Raw genomic sequence first — 15,414 nt, 5'->3', positions numbered from 1 at the left:
AAATTCTTAGTAGGAGGCAGTTCTGAGTGCATAAGAAACTAAGACAAACACAGGATTTAATACTGTTCATTCCCAATTTTGCGATTTTTATAAATCTACTCCCTTTCCAGGTGGTGTAGATTTTTAGGATTATCACTATTTGGTAAAGAATACTGTGTCCTAAGCCTTCCATATGTTGGGTGGTTTCTGCTCACAGCAATTTTGCAGGTTAGTAACAACAATTCTCCTCCATCACACATAGAAAACAATTACAAGAAAGTTGTGAACTTTCTCAAGTTTGTAAGGGTCAGAGCCAAGTTCACAGAGAATAATTTATCAAGTAAGGCTTCCCAGGTTGCAATAGTGGTAAAGAACCTGCCTGCCAAGGCAGGAGACGTAAGAGACGTGGGTTTGACCAACCGAAGTTGAGAAGATCCCTTGGAGGAAGGCATAGCAACCCAGTCCAGAATTCCTGCCTGGAGAATCCCATGGACAGAGGAGCCTGGTACGCTACAGTCTGTAGGGTCACACGAAGTCGGACGCAACTGAAGTGACTTAACACCTATGCACAAGACTGAGAGTGGTATGGGTCTAGGGCATGAAGTCCACTTTAGTTAAGACAGGCTTGATACTCTGAGCAGGGAAAAGAATATTCTGCAAGGGAGAGCTATTAAAATACATTTAACATTCATCACAAATTATTACATGTACATATTTACACTCAGACATACCTCCTATATTAGAGGATATAAAATTGGGAGTCTGTTTTAGCTTTTGTAATGGGAAGGTCTAAGGTGATCTTTTCTGGCCATGACTGCCCAATGCCGAGGAGGTTATACCAGCACAGATTTTGGTCTTCACTCTCTAGAGATTACTGTTCAATAAATCTTGGGTGGGAAATGACTAGGCATATTTTACAAACATTCCTCGGATGAAGCTGGTGTGAAGTTGCAGTTGAAAAGTAAATGCTTCAAGATATTTAATATTTGATGATAATTTAACCCCTGACCACTGATCAGTAGTGCCTGATCTAAGAGGCTACAAAGAAAAACATCATGTTTAATTAACTGCCTTTCTACTTGTATGACTTGATAAAGACACACACATATATACACATGTGCCCTCAGTGACCAGAGCATTGGAAGAGCTCTTGTTTTTAACCACCATTTAAAACAATCATGTAGTGAATGCATCGTAGATTAGATCCAAGAAGAGAGAAAAAGCGATACTGGTAGAAAACCTAGTGAGATCCAAATACAGTATGAAGTTTAGTTAATATGGTAAGCCCTGTACATGCAAACCTTCAAGTTGAGGACTTTTAAAGGTGTGAAGGTGCCCGTGGATGCCAGCTTTAGTGCTATATTACTGTACTTTTCAAGGTACTGTACGGCAAGATTAAAGATGTTTACTCTCTGAGTTTGTTTTTTATATATTATTTTTGTGAAAAGCATTATAAATCTATTATAGTACAGTACAGTCCTTTATAGCTGTGTTAGTTGGGTACCTAGGCTAATTTTGTTTGACAAATTGGACTTAATGAACACGCTCTCAGTATATACAGGGAGCCTTCTATAGTATTATACTGATGTTAATTTCCCAGCTTTAACTAATTACTGTGCTTATGCAAACTTCCAAACTTTGGGGAAGCTGGGTGAAGAGTGGATGGGAACTCTGTACTTTCTCTGCAACTTTGATGCCAACCTAAGATCATTCTAAAATAAAAAGGAAAGTTTTCAAAACATCATCAAATCCAGATACAAAATGGAAGCGTTACTTCCGTTTTCCAGGTTACGAAGCAAATCCTAAGGTAGCCCACAGCTTTTAAGTTTCTCTCTTCCATAACTGACGCTGTAAGTGACAATGCGGAAGGCAGAGAGAAGGGAGGAAGTGAAAGGTAAGGAGGAGCAAAGAGATCAAGAGAACATTGAGGAGAAGCAGAATCCAGGAGGACCCAGCCCAGGAAAGGTGCTGGAGGCTGCATAAAGCTTCTCTGAATCACAGAGATTACACTGATCCTTTGAGAGATTTCTCTCTGCTGACTGGTGTACACTGTACGGGATCACAGGGTTGAATGCTTTTGGCATTTAGCAAAAGCTAAGGGGGCAGGGCCCCGGTAGGACATGGGGAATCAAGTTCTAAAGGGTTATTGAAAAAAAGGTACTAAATGAATAAAATAGGGAGTTAACGTTGCTGCAAATTGACTTGAGAAATGAAGAGGGGCTCATTACAGAGCACTGAAAAAGGAGAATTGGGCAGGAGGGAAAAATGAAGATTGTCAGGAACAAAAGAACAGAGGATTGAGACCTTTGGTGTCTATGTTCTACAGGTTGTTCTGATCAGAAGTGAAGCATGGAATGACTGGTACAGCCAGATACCTTCTCCAAAGTCACATATTTCATCGATGACTCCTTCTTAAGTAAAATAAACTTACGTTACTATACACAGTGTCCAAATTAAGTAGCCTGTGACCTTTGGTTTTCCCAAAGGATTCCTGCCTTTGGAAGACTTCTTTCTTCCCACCCCAGACTTTCCCCTCTGTGAGCTTCTCTTCTGATGCACCTTTCAAGATAAACCAGCACAGGAAGGATATAGAGGTGTTTGAGCAATCCCATTTCCATCCAAACAAGTTCAGGCAGTTGAAGGCTACACGCCCAGGTTTGGGGGTGTGCATGACAATGGTGTCCCAGGATCACTCATTTGATCAAGTTGGGGCAGATAAGTACACAGGGGTACGACATGCGTTACAACATGTTGGGAGCTTATGAACCATCTAATAACCCACTGCAGGATGTAGCTGACAGTCAGGTCCCAGAACTCATAAAAGAGGACAAAGACAAAGAAATGAATGAAATATAACTCCTGTATAAAGTTGATTACAAGAGGTTGATAAGAGGAGAGGTATGTGGGGGAAAAAAAAAAAACTTTCAGGTAAGTAGTTTGGAATGTGATTATATAAACTGGAACAAGAGTAAAACCCACAGCCTTTCGCATTTGACAGAAATGAGAGTTTAGGGAAAAGAAAAGTTAGTGTATCTTTCCTATTTATATTTCCCTACTGTTCAGATAGCTATTATTTGGTAGTCCTGTATTGGTTGGAAAAAAAAATCCTGTATTTCTGTTTTTCTTAAGGGAGGTAATTATGTGCCTCTCTTTTTAACTGCAAAAACTCAAATTTTTTTGTTTTTGGTGGTTTCCACCTGGAAGGTGAGTCCCAGGTCAGAGTACCTGTGTGACACATATTTGGGTTTGGGATTGGAATCAGAGGGATCTATCAAAACTGTGGTCCAGAGCCATGTGTGTGTTTATTCTTATTGTTTATTCTTATTGATCTCAAGTAAACAATAGGCTGCTGCACTAACTTACATTTCATTTTGCACTTGGATACTAAAATTGTTCATTCTGAGCTTTCTTCACTGAAGAGGTGGTCTGTTGGCAGTAGTTACGAGGCTGGAGTCTGAGGCTAGATGGCCTGGGATAGATTGTTAGCTCTGCCACTCAATAGTTGTGTGATCTCAGTTTATAACTGTTTACACTCGGGTTTCTTCTCTGCAAAATGGGGATGACAGTACTTATCTCATAGGACTGAAGGGACTAAATGAGTTCGGAGACGTAGAGTGTCTGGAACTTTCCCTGACACATAGTATACAAGGATTGGCTATTATCATCATTATCATTCATTGTGTGCTAAGTCAGTAAGTCGTGTCTGACTCTTTGCAACCCCATGGACTGAAGCCCACCAGGCTCCTCTGTCCATGGGATTCTCCAGGCAAGAATATTGGAGTGGGTTGCCATTTCCTTCTCCAGGGGAATCTTTCTGACCTGGGGATCAAACCTGAGTCTCCTGCTTGGCAGCAGATTCTTTATGTCTGCATCACCTGGGAAGCCCTATCATTCATTCATTCATTCATCTGGGAAGCCCTACAGTCATTCATTGTAGGAGGGTCAAATCCCTTACTTAACCTGCAGCTTTGACATTGTACTTTAGAGGGGGAGTGGAGGAGCACGAGATGGACAGAGAAACTAAGCTAAATCCTCATCTTCACACACAAAACACCCAAGGAAAACTGTAGGAGGCAAGTGTGCAGAAATGAAGGTAAAAATTTGGCTTGGTGTCTTAAAATGAAATTTCTCCAGAGCTCAACACAGTCATCAGTTTGATTCTTGGATTTCTCATCCTGTTTGTGTGTGTCCTAGATTCAAAATCATAAAGTGGGCCAGAGTTTTCAACACTTCTTAGATTACAGCTATTAAATCACTCTTTTGAATCACACACTGCTCAAAATATGGTTGTACTTAGCACATGGTCATGGTTTTTTGCCTTAAACAGCGTGCCAAAATTCATTAGACTAATCTTTCTTCTAAATGACCCTCAACATTACTATTTCTTACACACTGAATTTCAGAGCTTGCTATTGATTTTCAAATCACTTTGAGAGGCACTGGCATCAAGTTAATGGTGGTCTTACTGCCCTCTTTTGTGTAGTTAGAGCTGGCTGTCAATCATCACCTCATGATGAGGGGTGGGGTGGAAATGAGAAGTTACCTATCTTCTCTAGACTTTGAGATTTTATAAGCTAGTAAGATAATTTTTTAAAAAAATAAGGATTGATATCAAGTTGCCAAATTTATTTTTGAAGGAAAACAAACATAATTATCATCTATTGTCACCATTCATAAAAAAGAACTCTTTAATACTTTGAAAATACAGTTATATATAGTATAAGTGATACTTGCACATACACACATTTTCAGAAGGAGCCTGTCAAGTGGAATATGAGAAGGAAAATGTCTATTTTTCAATAAATTTTGACATTTTTTTCTCAGTTAGAATGTAAGAGCCATTCCTACTTGTCTCCATTACCCAGAGCCATTTTTAGAATTTAAAAGATACTTAATATTTGTTGAATAAATGAATGACTATACATGTCTGCAAATTACACAGTCATCCTTTCTTTCGATTTTTCATTACAGACTATCTCTAATAAAACATCATTAGAGTCCAAACAGTACTGGAAACTTCTAATCTATTAAAATAGACTTGGGAGTTTGCCACAAAGTAAGTGGAAAAAGACTAGAGGGCGATATAATTGTATACTTAAAAGTCCACAAAAATGATAGTAAGATTTTTGAAAAGGTTGCTAAATATTTTTATAATTAAAAAATGGGAATTTAAAAAGATATTCTAGCCAGTGTACTTCAAACTGTGTTTTAGGCTATGGTTTTTCCAGTGGTCATGTATGGATGTGAGAGTTGGACTATAGAGAAAGCTGAGTGCCGAAAAATTGATGCTTTTGAACTATGGTGTTGGAGAAGACTCTTGAGAGTCCCTTGGACTGCAAGGAGATCCAACCAGTCCATCCTAAAGGAAATCAGTCCTAGGTGTTCATTGGAAGGACTGCTGCTGAAGCTGAAACTCCAGTACTTTGGCCAACTCATGTGAAGAGTTGACTCATTGGAAAAAAGCCCTGATGCTGGGAGGGATTGGGGGCAGGAGGAGAAGGGGACGACAGAGGATGAGATGGTTGGGTGGCATCACCAACTCGATGGACATGGGTTTGAGTAAACTCCGGGAGTTGGTGATGGACAGGGAGGCCTGGCGTGCTGCGATTCATGGGGTCACAAAGAGTCGGACACGACTGAGCCACTGAACTGAACTGATAAGAATCGATTCTTAATGAGTCACCATCCCCTTTAAAACATGAGATAGAGGAGCATAGAATAGAAATATCACTGTGCATCACATAGGTGATGTTTTGTGTTATAAAAATCATTCTATTATTTCTGGAATTAAATAAATACACATGAAGATATCAATGAACACATTGTGGACTATGGATCTCAGCTGCAAAAAGCTTGTGATCCACCTACATAGACCTCTTTGTTGCCTCTAGTCAAAGACAAAGCCATCTGCAACAGTTCTTACTTCATTGCTTTCTTGGAAAGAGTGCCTCAAATCTTCCTTGAGGTAGTAATGCATAATAAATAACCAAACTAGAGTGTGACTTTGCTAAATGTTTTATGTCAATTATTTTGATGGGATCAGTTAAAGAGTAGAATAGCAAATATTGTAGTATGTATGTGCTCAGTCATTTCTGACTCTTTGTGACCCGGTGGACTGTAGGCTGCCAGGCTCCTCTGTCCATGGCATTTTCGGGCAAGAATACTGGAGTGGGCTGCCATTTCCTTCTCCAGGGGATTTTCCCAGGAGGATTTTTGAAAGAGATGAGAAAGAAAAGATAAAAGGCACTGAAAATGTTGAACTCTACCTGAATCCTGTGCTCTTGGAAAATAATGATTAAGAGATCTCACCAGTCTTTTGTGTTCTGGCCAACAACTCACCGCAAAGAACCAGTCTTTGTGCACACTAAGATAAGACCTGTGGCCACCCTTCCTCATGATCCCCATAAGACTTGTAATCCCCTGTTTATCTGTCTCTGTATAACCCCAGACCCTTTTCCTTTGCTTCATCATGTTCATCATTAATATCATTGCAGTATCATTTGCAATATTTTGAATAAAATAATCTGTTTAATTGTCTGGTGCATCTTGTCTTGACAGTTTGGTATCATGACTTGAACACATTGGCTCTTGCATTCAAATCCTTCTTTACTCCAGACAAGTAACGAGGCCTCTTAGGAACCACAGAGCTCCATTCCTAGTCCAGGGATTCAGTAATGAGTCTAACTGGTTCTAACTGGTCCTGTAATGTCAACTCTTGTTCACTGATAGCAAGTCAACGGTTTGATTGGCATTCCTGTTGAGTATTCACTTGTTTTCTGGTGAAATTCTTTGGGTTTTGTGGCCTGACCATTTGGTGATCTCTGCAAGTGGATTAATGACTTGTGGAGATCTTGTCTCTCTTGGGTGAAGATGACAGAGAGTTTGGCTTGTTACTCTTTTCTGTTTGTACTTTGAGGTCAAATCAATGAAGATTCTTATCCACTGGGAAGGGAACAGCTTTTTCATAGGGACCAGTAACTTTTGTAGTTCTGTGTTTACTCTTCACCCATAGCTTAAATTTTAAAATTGAAGCTAAACTCTGTCTGCATTTCTGTGTGTCTGTAATTCAGAAAGGACTACCTCTCACTGTATGAGCAACGAATATTTTCCTACCTAGTAAAGTATTACCAGATTAGACTGTAAAATCTCTTATAGGAGCTTGATTTTATTTGGCTGAGAGATAAAATATCATTTGTATAAACTGAATATTTCTAAGGTTCCCAGAAATTAAGGAAATTGATACTAAATTGAGTTATTTACTCAAAACTGGATTGATATGAAGCTGAATTACTGGATATCTAAATCTAATGGGGAAAAAATGGGAAAAAAGTAAGACAGACTATTGAAATGATGATCATTAAACATAATTTTGAGGTTATTTACATTTTCCCTTTTACTTTTATGTATTAAGTTGGCCAAAAAGTTTGTTTGGGTTTTTCCGTAAGATAGTACAGAAAAATCAGAATGAACCTTTTGGCCAACTCAATATTAGAGCGAGGCTAGACATTTTGGGGTCTGCTAACAAATGTATTCCTTTTTGCCATTTTGCAATGTTGCACTACAAGGGATATGAATGGCTACTAAAAGTTGTGAAATGTGTTCAAGTGTGAGTTCTGCTAGTCTGCTATAAAATGCTGGTGTATAACAGACAGTTCACAATCACTCATCTCCCTTATTCCTCCGGAAAATAAAAGTTACTGTGGTTAAATATATAATGATGTATGTGAATAAGACTCTATGAGGATTAATAGTGGCAAAGAGGTACAACTTTGGAAGCAAGATTTGCAGGATATGTTTTTGTTAAGAAAAAAAAAAATAGCTTAATCCTAAAATCAAATGGCTACTTGCTAATGTGTAGGACAGAATCCAAGTGGATTCAGAGAGTTGTAGAAGCTTCTGGAAAGAGAGTCAAAGCTGTAGTCAAACCTGGCTAAAGCTTGAGGAGTTCATTTATAAGATTTTTCAAAATGACGTTTAGTATCAAACACTATAGGGACGCAAAGTAGAACTAGCTTTTCTCTCCATTAAAAAGACAAATTTTTATGGGATTACTAGTCCAGTTTTAATAAAAGCTGTAAATGTTTTGCTTCTCCTTCTGAGTAATCTGCCTAGAAGGCAAAGATTCTGTGTCTTAGAACAATTTCCTGTATTTTATGTTGACTTTACTATCGTCTTGATTATCTAAGGAAACAAAATCTTTTTACTTTTGAAAAAGTTAAGATTCTTTACAATCACATTACCATCTGTGTTTACTTTTAAAATCTTCTACTGTCCCTTTAGTTAAGCAGGTAGTGAAGTACTGTTTCAAACAACCCTTGGTCTTATCTTAATCAGGAGTTTAAATCTGCTGACTTTTGGTATTTTTCCTTCCCGAAACTGAGCCCTACATGATATCTTTTGCATCTAAAACTGTCTTTGATATTTGCCAAAGAGTTCCTGGAAATCACAGGAATGTGTTATTTCACCTTGTAAAAAGGGAGATACTAAAAACAATTAGGTTTATTTGATATGTTACTGCTAATGAGTTGTATGGGAATCACTGTCAAATTCGAAGCTATGCTTAGCCTTCCCTAGGATAAATCTATTAGGGTAAAACATCATTACTATAAATATTTCAGAAATTGTGTGCTGTACAGGAAATTCCTAGAGAATCGTCAATACCTTTCCTACCCCTAATATGTTTCTTTTTGAGCCCCATGTGAAGGGTTGACTCATTGGAAAAGACCCTGATGCTGGGAGGGATTGGGGGCAGGAGGAAAAGGGGACGACAGAGGAGGAGATGGCTGGATGGCGTCACCGACTCCATGGACATGAGTTTGAGTAAACTCCGGGAGTTGGTGATGGACAGGGAGACCTGGCATGCTGCAGTTCATGGGGGTCTCAAAGAGTCGGACACAACTGAGCGACTGAACTGAACTGAACTGAACTGCCTTGCCTAATATTCAGACAACAACAGCACAATGTCATCATAGTTTGTTAGTTTTAAAATGTTAACTCAGTACCATGCTCCAGAAATTCCATTCCTGGGTATACACCCAAGAGAAATTAAAATATATGTTACATATAAATGTATATGCAAATGTTTATAGTAGCCTTATTCACAGTAGAAAAAAATAAAGTATATCTGTGCATCAGAATACCATTTAGCAATAAAAAGAAATGGAATATTGATAAATGCTACAACATGAATGAGCCTTGAAAACATGCTAAGTAAAACAAACCAGTCACAAAGGCCATGTATTCTATGTAACCATTTATATGAGATGTTCAGAAAACGCAACTCTATAGACAAAAATGTAAATATATATTATATTTATATATACATATGAGAAAAATCTATAGACAAAAAGCATCCGTGATGGCTCAGCAGGTGAAGAATCTGTAACGCAGGAGACCCAGGTCCAATCCCTGGGTCAGGAAGATTCCCTGGAGAAGGGAATAGCTACTCATTTCAGTATTCTTGACTGTAAAGTTTCATGGACAGAGGAGCCTGGTGGGCTACAGTCCAAAAGATCGCACACATAGACAAAAAGTGGTTGCTAAGGCCTGAGGGAATTGTGGGTAATAGAAATTGGCTACTACTAATAGGTATAGGATTTCTCTTGGGGGACGATGACAATGTTTTAATATTGGTTGTTGTGATAACTTCACAACAGAATATAATACAAGCCAATTGTTTACTTTAAACAGGTTAATTGTATGGTATGTGTGCTCAGTCATGTCCAATTGTATGGTATGCGAATTATAATCAAAACAAATAAAAATAAAGTTGTTATTTTTAAAATAAATTAAATGCTAACTCGGTCACAGCTTTCCTTCTTTAATTTGAAACTCACATCTTCTAAACCCGTGATTTTCCAGTGGGGATTCTTATAATGAACCCTCAGCAGATCTTTCGCTTTTGAAAACTAACAGTAATAAGTTAACCACAGTCATTTTAAGTCTTATGTCATCTAAAGATAAATTTTACTTTACTTTGGTGCCTTCCTGAAAGCTCTTGCAAATCAGCTACAGGCCAGAGTATTTTGTCTTAAACAAAAGATTGTCTCTGAGCCCCATGGATAAAGGCTATGCCAGGTTCTTTTGATTTGGGACAAAGCCTTCTGATAACATTACTTAAACAACTTTGAGTCTAGTGGACTGAGGCAGGATTTCCAGAACCCTAGTGGAAAAGTAGATGTGCTTATGAGACCACTAAGCCATGATGGAGCAAATAAGAATTACTTAGAATTGAATGATCTGATAAGGGAATGACTGGGGATTCTGGAATATTGTTGATGTTTTACTGGATATCAGTTCAGTTCAGTCGCTCAGTCGTGTCCGACTCTTTGCGACCCCATGAACAGGGAACCTCTTTCTCTTAAGCCATCTGTAACTCATAACAATTCAGTGGCATACGATTTTGTAAAGAGAAAACGTTTGTAAATGTGTTTTCTTTCTGCCTGATCGCTTCAGAATTCAGAAACTCTTTTAAGTACTTTGATTTTCATGATGATATAGTTACTTGCACAGGTTCAATACGAATCTGTCTTTCTTGTTATCAGAACACATTGGAAACATTAGGTATGCAACCATGTTCTTGCCTGGAACGTTTATTTGAGAATTTACTTATTTAATCAGATATGACCAGGCACTGTTAAGGAACCAAGGTTGATTTTTGGAGCCTTGTTTACAAAGCTCTCTTGAGAAAACTGGCCCAATTCCTGGCTTACAGTGGTCCCTGCTTTACAGGTGAGTGTGGAAAGTCATTTCCTGGCAGGACCAGAAAACTTGGGATATTTTGGGGAACTCCAGAAGAGAATTCACCCAAATGTATAAATACTACAAGTGGATTCAGTGGGTGAGGTCTTAGTTTAGCTTACTGACCTCAAAGAGGCCTGTAAAAATCCAATCTAAGATTCCTTATGAAACCTTCAGAAAAGCAAACGTAGGGAGACCTATACAGTATATGATTATTCTTGCTACACCTATGTAAAGAACTAGGCCAAATCAGATGATATCAGCCATATTTTGTGATCAAGAACCATCTTTCTTTGAGAGTATCTTTGATCTTTTGAGCAGTGACAATGGCAATAAATTTTGTTTCCGTAGAAAACTATAACACATCCTTCCAGTTTATCAGATTGTAGGCATGTTTGTTATCACTGAGCTATTTTACTTATTTTTATAAACTGCAGATAATTGAAGGGTATGCAAATTCTGACTTGTCTGGAGACATTGCAATGACTTCTTCCTCATCTGGAGAGGAACCAGTTTTGGTGCCTACCTGTAAATTGGTCTGGGTCTGCTATTTTGACTAAATTATCAGTCTTTACAGAATTTTCACATCTTCCGGTTTCCTTCAGTATCCAGCTATAGCCTTTCTTTCCCTGACTCAGCATCACTGAGAACTAAAACTTGATTGCTCAAATTCCTACTGGGATTATAAACTGCCTGGCAGTGAGCCCTTTTCTCCAAGATCTGAAGAATCTTGAGAGCTGAAGTTCAAAACTTAAAGTTCAATTTGATATTGACTTTGAAGAACTCACCACTGCAGCAGACCATGCATAAGCTAGATTTATCCTAAGACGAGTCACTGCCTGGGCCACTAACAAAGTCTGATGAAAGCTCAGGTCATTCATTCTCTTATATGAGAAACAGCCATGACTAGAAATCACCAGGAGCAGGGACATATTGTTAATATCTAAGAAACATATTAAACTGAAAGATTTTCCTTCACCAACCTCCTGGAAACCACTGGACTGGCATCCTCGGAGTTCAACTAGTGTCTCTTTAATATAATCTTCGAGGTTAACATGTCTTTTTCACATCAAGTATCTCACTTTTAAGGAGCCCTATCTTTAGGACTCTAAAACAATTGACTTCCGCCACCACCCCTAAACAAGTTGTTTACATATTTTACAGGGATGATGCCAACAAGAAATTCTCAAGAGAATATTTCTTGCTTAGCCTCATGCAAGAGGTTTAATGATCACCTTGGAGTTGTTCAGGGTTGAATGACACTCATGCGTCTTGAACAAAAGGAGGAACTGACAATATTGTAAGTTAACAAATCATTGTGCTCCTGGAAAACAGTAGTACGTAAGAATTCCCACAACAAGCCTTTCATTCTTCAATATCAACAAGACTTCATATCCCTTTCCTTTCCTTTGAGACATTCCTCATTAACTGCAATGGCCTGAGTGAAGTCATTGCCTTAATTTTGCATACTGACTCTGACAGGGCAAATTTAAACTCTAAATTTAAACTCTTAAATTTAGTTTTTGCTTCGGTTCATCACACAGAAACAATTAGTTTATATAAATTCTGGCTGTTTTGGTCTTAACTAAGATTCAATATTTAGACTTGGGATAAGGAACTTCTAAAAATAAATACAAAGAGGTCACTTCTACTGAGCCTCAAAGCTCCCATGTAATCTAATATCATTATCAATCATGCCTTTCCTTGGAGGGATCCTGCCAACAAGTAGAATATAAAGATGGCAAATTTATGTTTTCTTATAAGTTTTATGTATCCTATAGAAAGAGTTGGCACAATACAAAAAAAAATCAAAGTGTCTTTTGAATGTGAAGATCCAATAAACTTGACTGCCTGGCACTGCTAATGAGATGCTGCTGCTGCCGCTGCTAAGTCACTTCAGTCGCGTCCGACTCTGTGCGATCCCATAGATGGCAGTCCACCAGACTCCGCCATCCCTGGGATTCTCCAGGCAAGAACACTGGAGTGGGTTGCCATTTCCTTCTCCAATGCATGAAAGTGAAAAGTGAAAGTGAAGTCGCTCAGTCGTGTCCGACTCTTAGCGACCCCATGGACTGCAGCCCACCAGGCTCCTCCGTCCACGGGATTTTTCAGGCAAGAGTACTAGAGTGGGGTGCCATTGCCTTTTCTGGCTAATGAGATGCTGTCCCCTTCAAAGTCCCATAGCACAAAGCCATGCAATATACTGCAGTATATTAGTCAGTTTTGCTGCTATAATAAAATAGCATAGACTGGGTAGCATAAGCAGCACACGCTTACTCCTCAGAGTTCCGGAGGCTAAGTCCAAGATGAGGGTGCCAGTGGATCTGGTGTTTGAGGAGAGCCCTCTTCCTGGTTTGCAGATGACTATCTTCCACAGCCTTGTCTCACTCAAAGAAACTATGAGCCATGCCATGTAGGGCCACCCAAGACAGACGGGTCAAGGTGGAGAGTTCTGACAAAACTCCACTGGAGAAGGGAATGGCAAAGGGAATGGCAAAACACTTCAGTATTCTTGCCTTGAGAACCCCATGAACAGTATGAAAAGGCAAAGATAGGACACTGAAAGATGAACTTCCCAGGTCAGTAGGTGCCCAATATGCTACTGGAGATAAGTGGAGAAATAACTCCAGAAAGGATGAAGAGACAAAAGCCAAAGCAAAAACACCACCCACTTGTGGACATGACTGGTGATGGAACTAAAGTCTGATGCTGTAAAGAGCAATATTGCATAGGAACCTGGAATGTTAGCCCATGAATCAAGGCAAATTGGAAGTGGTCAAACAGGAGATGACAAGAGTGAACATCGATGTTTTAGGAATCAGCGAACTAAAATGGACTGAAATGGGTGAATTTAACTCAGATGACCATTATGTCTACTACTGTGGACAAGAATCCCTTAGAAGAAATGGAGCAGCCATCATAGTCAACAAAAGAGTCTGAAATGCAGTACTTGGATGCAATCTTAGAAATGACAGAATGATCACTGTTCATTTCCAAGGCAAACCATTCAATATCACAGTTATCCAAGTCTATGCCCCAAGCAGTAATGCTGAAGAAGCTGAAGTTGAACAGTTCTATGAAGACCTACAAGATCTTCTAGAACTAACACCCCCAAAAGATGTCCTTTTCATTATAGGGGACTGGAATGCAAAAGTAGGAAGTCAAGAAATACCTGGAATAACAGGCAAATCTGGCCTTGGAGTACAAAATGAAGCAGGGCAAAGGCTAATAGAGTTGTGCCAAGAGAATGCACTGGTCATAGCAAACACCCTCTTCCAACAACACAAGAGAAGACTCTACACATGGACATCACCAGATGGTCAATATCGAAATCAGATTGATTATATATTCTTTGTGGCCAAAGATGGAGAAACTCTATACAGTCAGCAGAAACAAGACTGGGAGCTGACTGTGGCTCAGATCATGAACTCCTTATTGCCAAATTCAGACTTAAAGAAAGTAGGGAAAACCACTAGACTATTCAGGTATGACCTAAATCAAATCCCTTATGATTATACAATGTAAATGAGAAATAGATTCAAGGGATTAGATCTGATAGACAGAGTGCCTGATGAAATATGGACGGAGGTTCATGACATTGTACAGGAGGCAGTGATCAGGACCATCCCCAAGAATAAGAAACACAAAAAGGCAAAATGGTTGTCTGAGGATGCCTTACAAATAGCTGTGAAAAGAAGAAAAGTGAAAGGCAAAGAAGAAAAGGAAAGATACACCCATTTGAATGCAGAGTTCCAAAGAATAGCAAGGAGAGATAAGAAAGCTTCTTCAGTGATCAACGCAAAGAAATAGAGGAAAAAAATAGAATGGGAAAGACTGGAGATCTCTTCAGGAAAATTAGAGATACCAAGGGAACATTTCATGCAAAGATGGGAACAACAAAGGACAGAAATGGTATGGACCTAACAGAAGCAGAAGACAGTAAGAAGAGGTGGCAAGAATACATAGAGGAACTGTACAAAAAAGACCTTCATGACCCAGATAATCACGATGGTGTGATCACTCACCTAGAGCCAGACATCCTGGATTGGGAAGTCAATGGGCCTCAGGAAGCATCACTAGAAACAAAGCTAGTGGAGCTGATGGATTTCCAGTTGAGCTATTTCAAATCCTAAAATATGATGCTGTGAAAGTGCTGCACTCGATATGCCAGCAAATTTGGAAAACTCAGCAGTGGCCATAGGACTGGAAAAGGTCAGTTTTCATTCCAATCCCAAAGAAAGGCAATGCCAAAGAATGTTCAAACTACTGCACTATTGCACTCATCTCACATGCTAGCAAAGTAATGCTCAAAATTCTCCAAGCCAGGCTTCAATAGTATGTGAACCATGAACTTCCAGATGTTCAAGCTGGATTTAGAAAATGCAGAGGACAGAGATTAAATTGCCAACATCTGCTGGATCATCAGAAAAGCAACAGAGTTCCAGAAAAACATCTACTTCTGCTTTATTGACTATGCCAAAGACTTTGACTGTGTGGATCACAACAAACTGTGGAAAATTCTGAAAGAGATGGGAATACCAGACAACCATACCTGCCTCCTGAGAAATCTGTATGCAGGTCAGGAAGCAACAGTTAGAACCGGACATGGAACAACAGACTGGTTCTAAATAGGAAAAGGAGTATGTCAAGGTTGTATGTTGTCACCCTGCTTATTTAACTTATATGCAGAGTACA

Source organism: Cervus canadensis, chromosome 31 (assembly GCF_019320065.1).
Source record: "Cervus canadensis isolate Bull #8, Minnesota chromosome 31, ASM1932006v1, whole genome shotgun sequence".
Classification (NCBI taxonomy): Eukaryota; Metazoa; Chordata; class Mammalia; order Artiodactyla; family Cervidae; genus Cervus; species Cervus canadensis.
The sequence above is the reverse complement of the archived record's forward strand: the minus strand, read 5'-3'. Positions refer to the sequence as shown.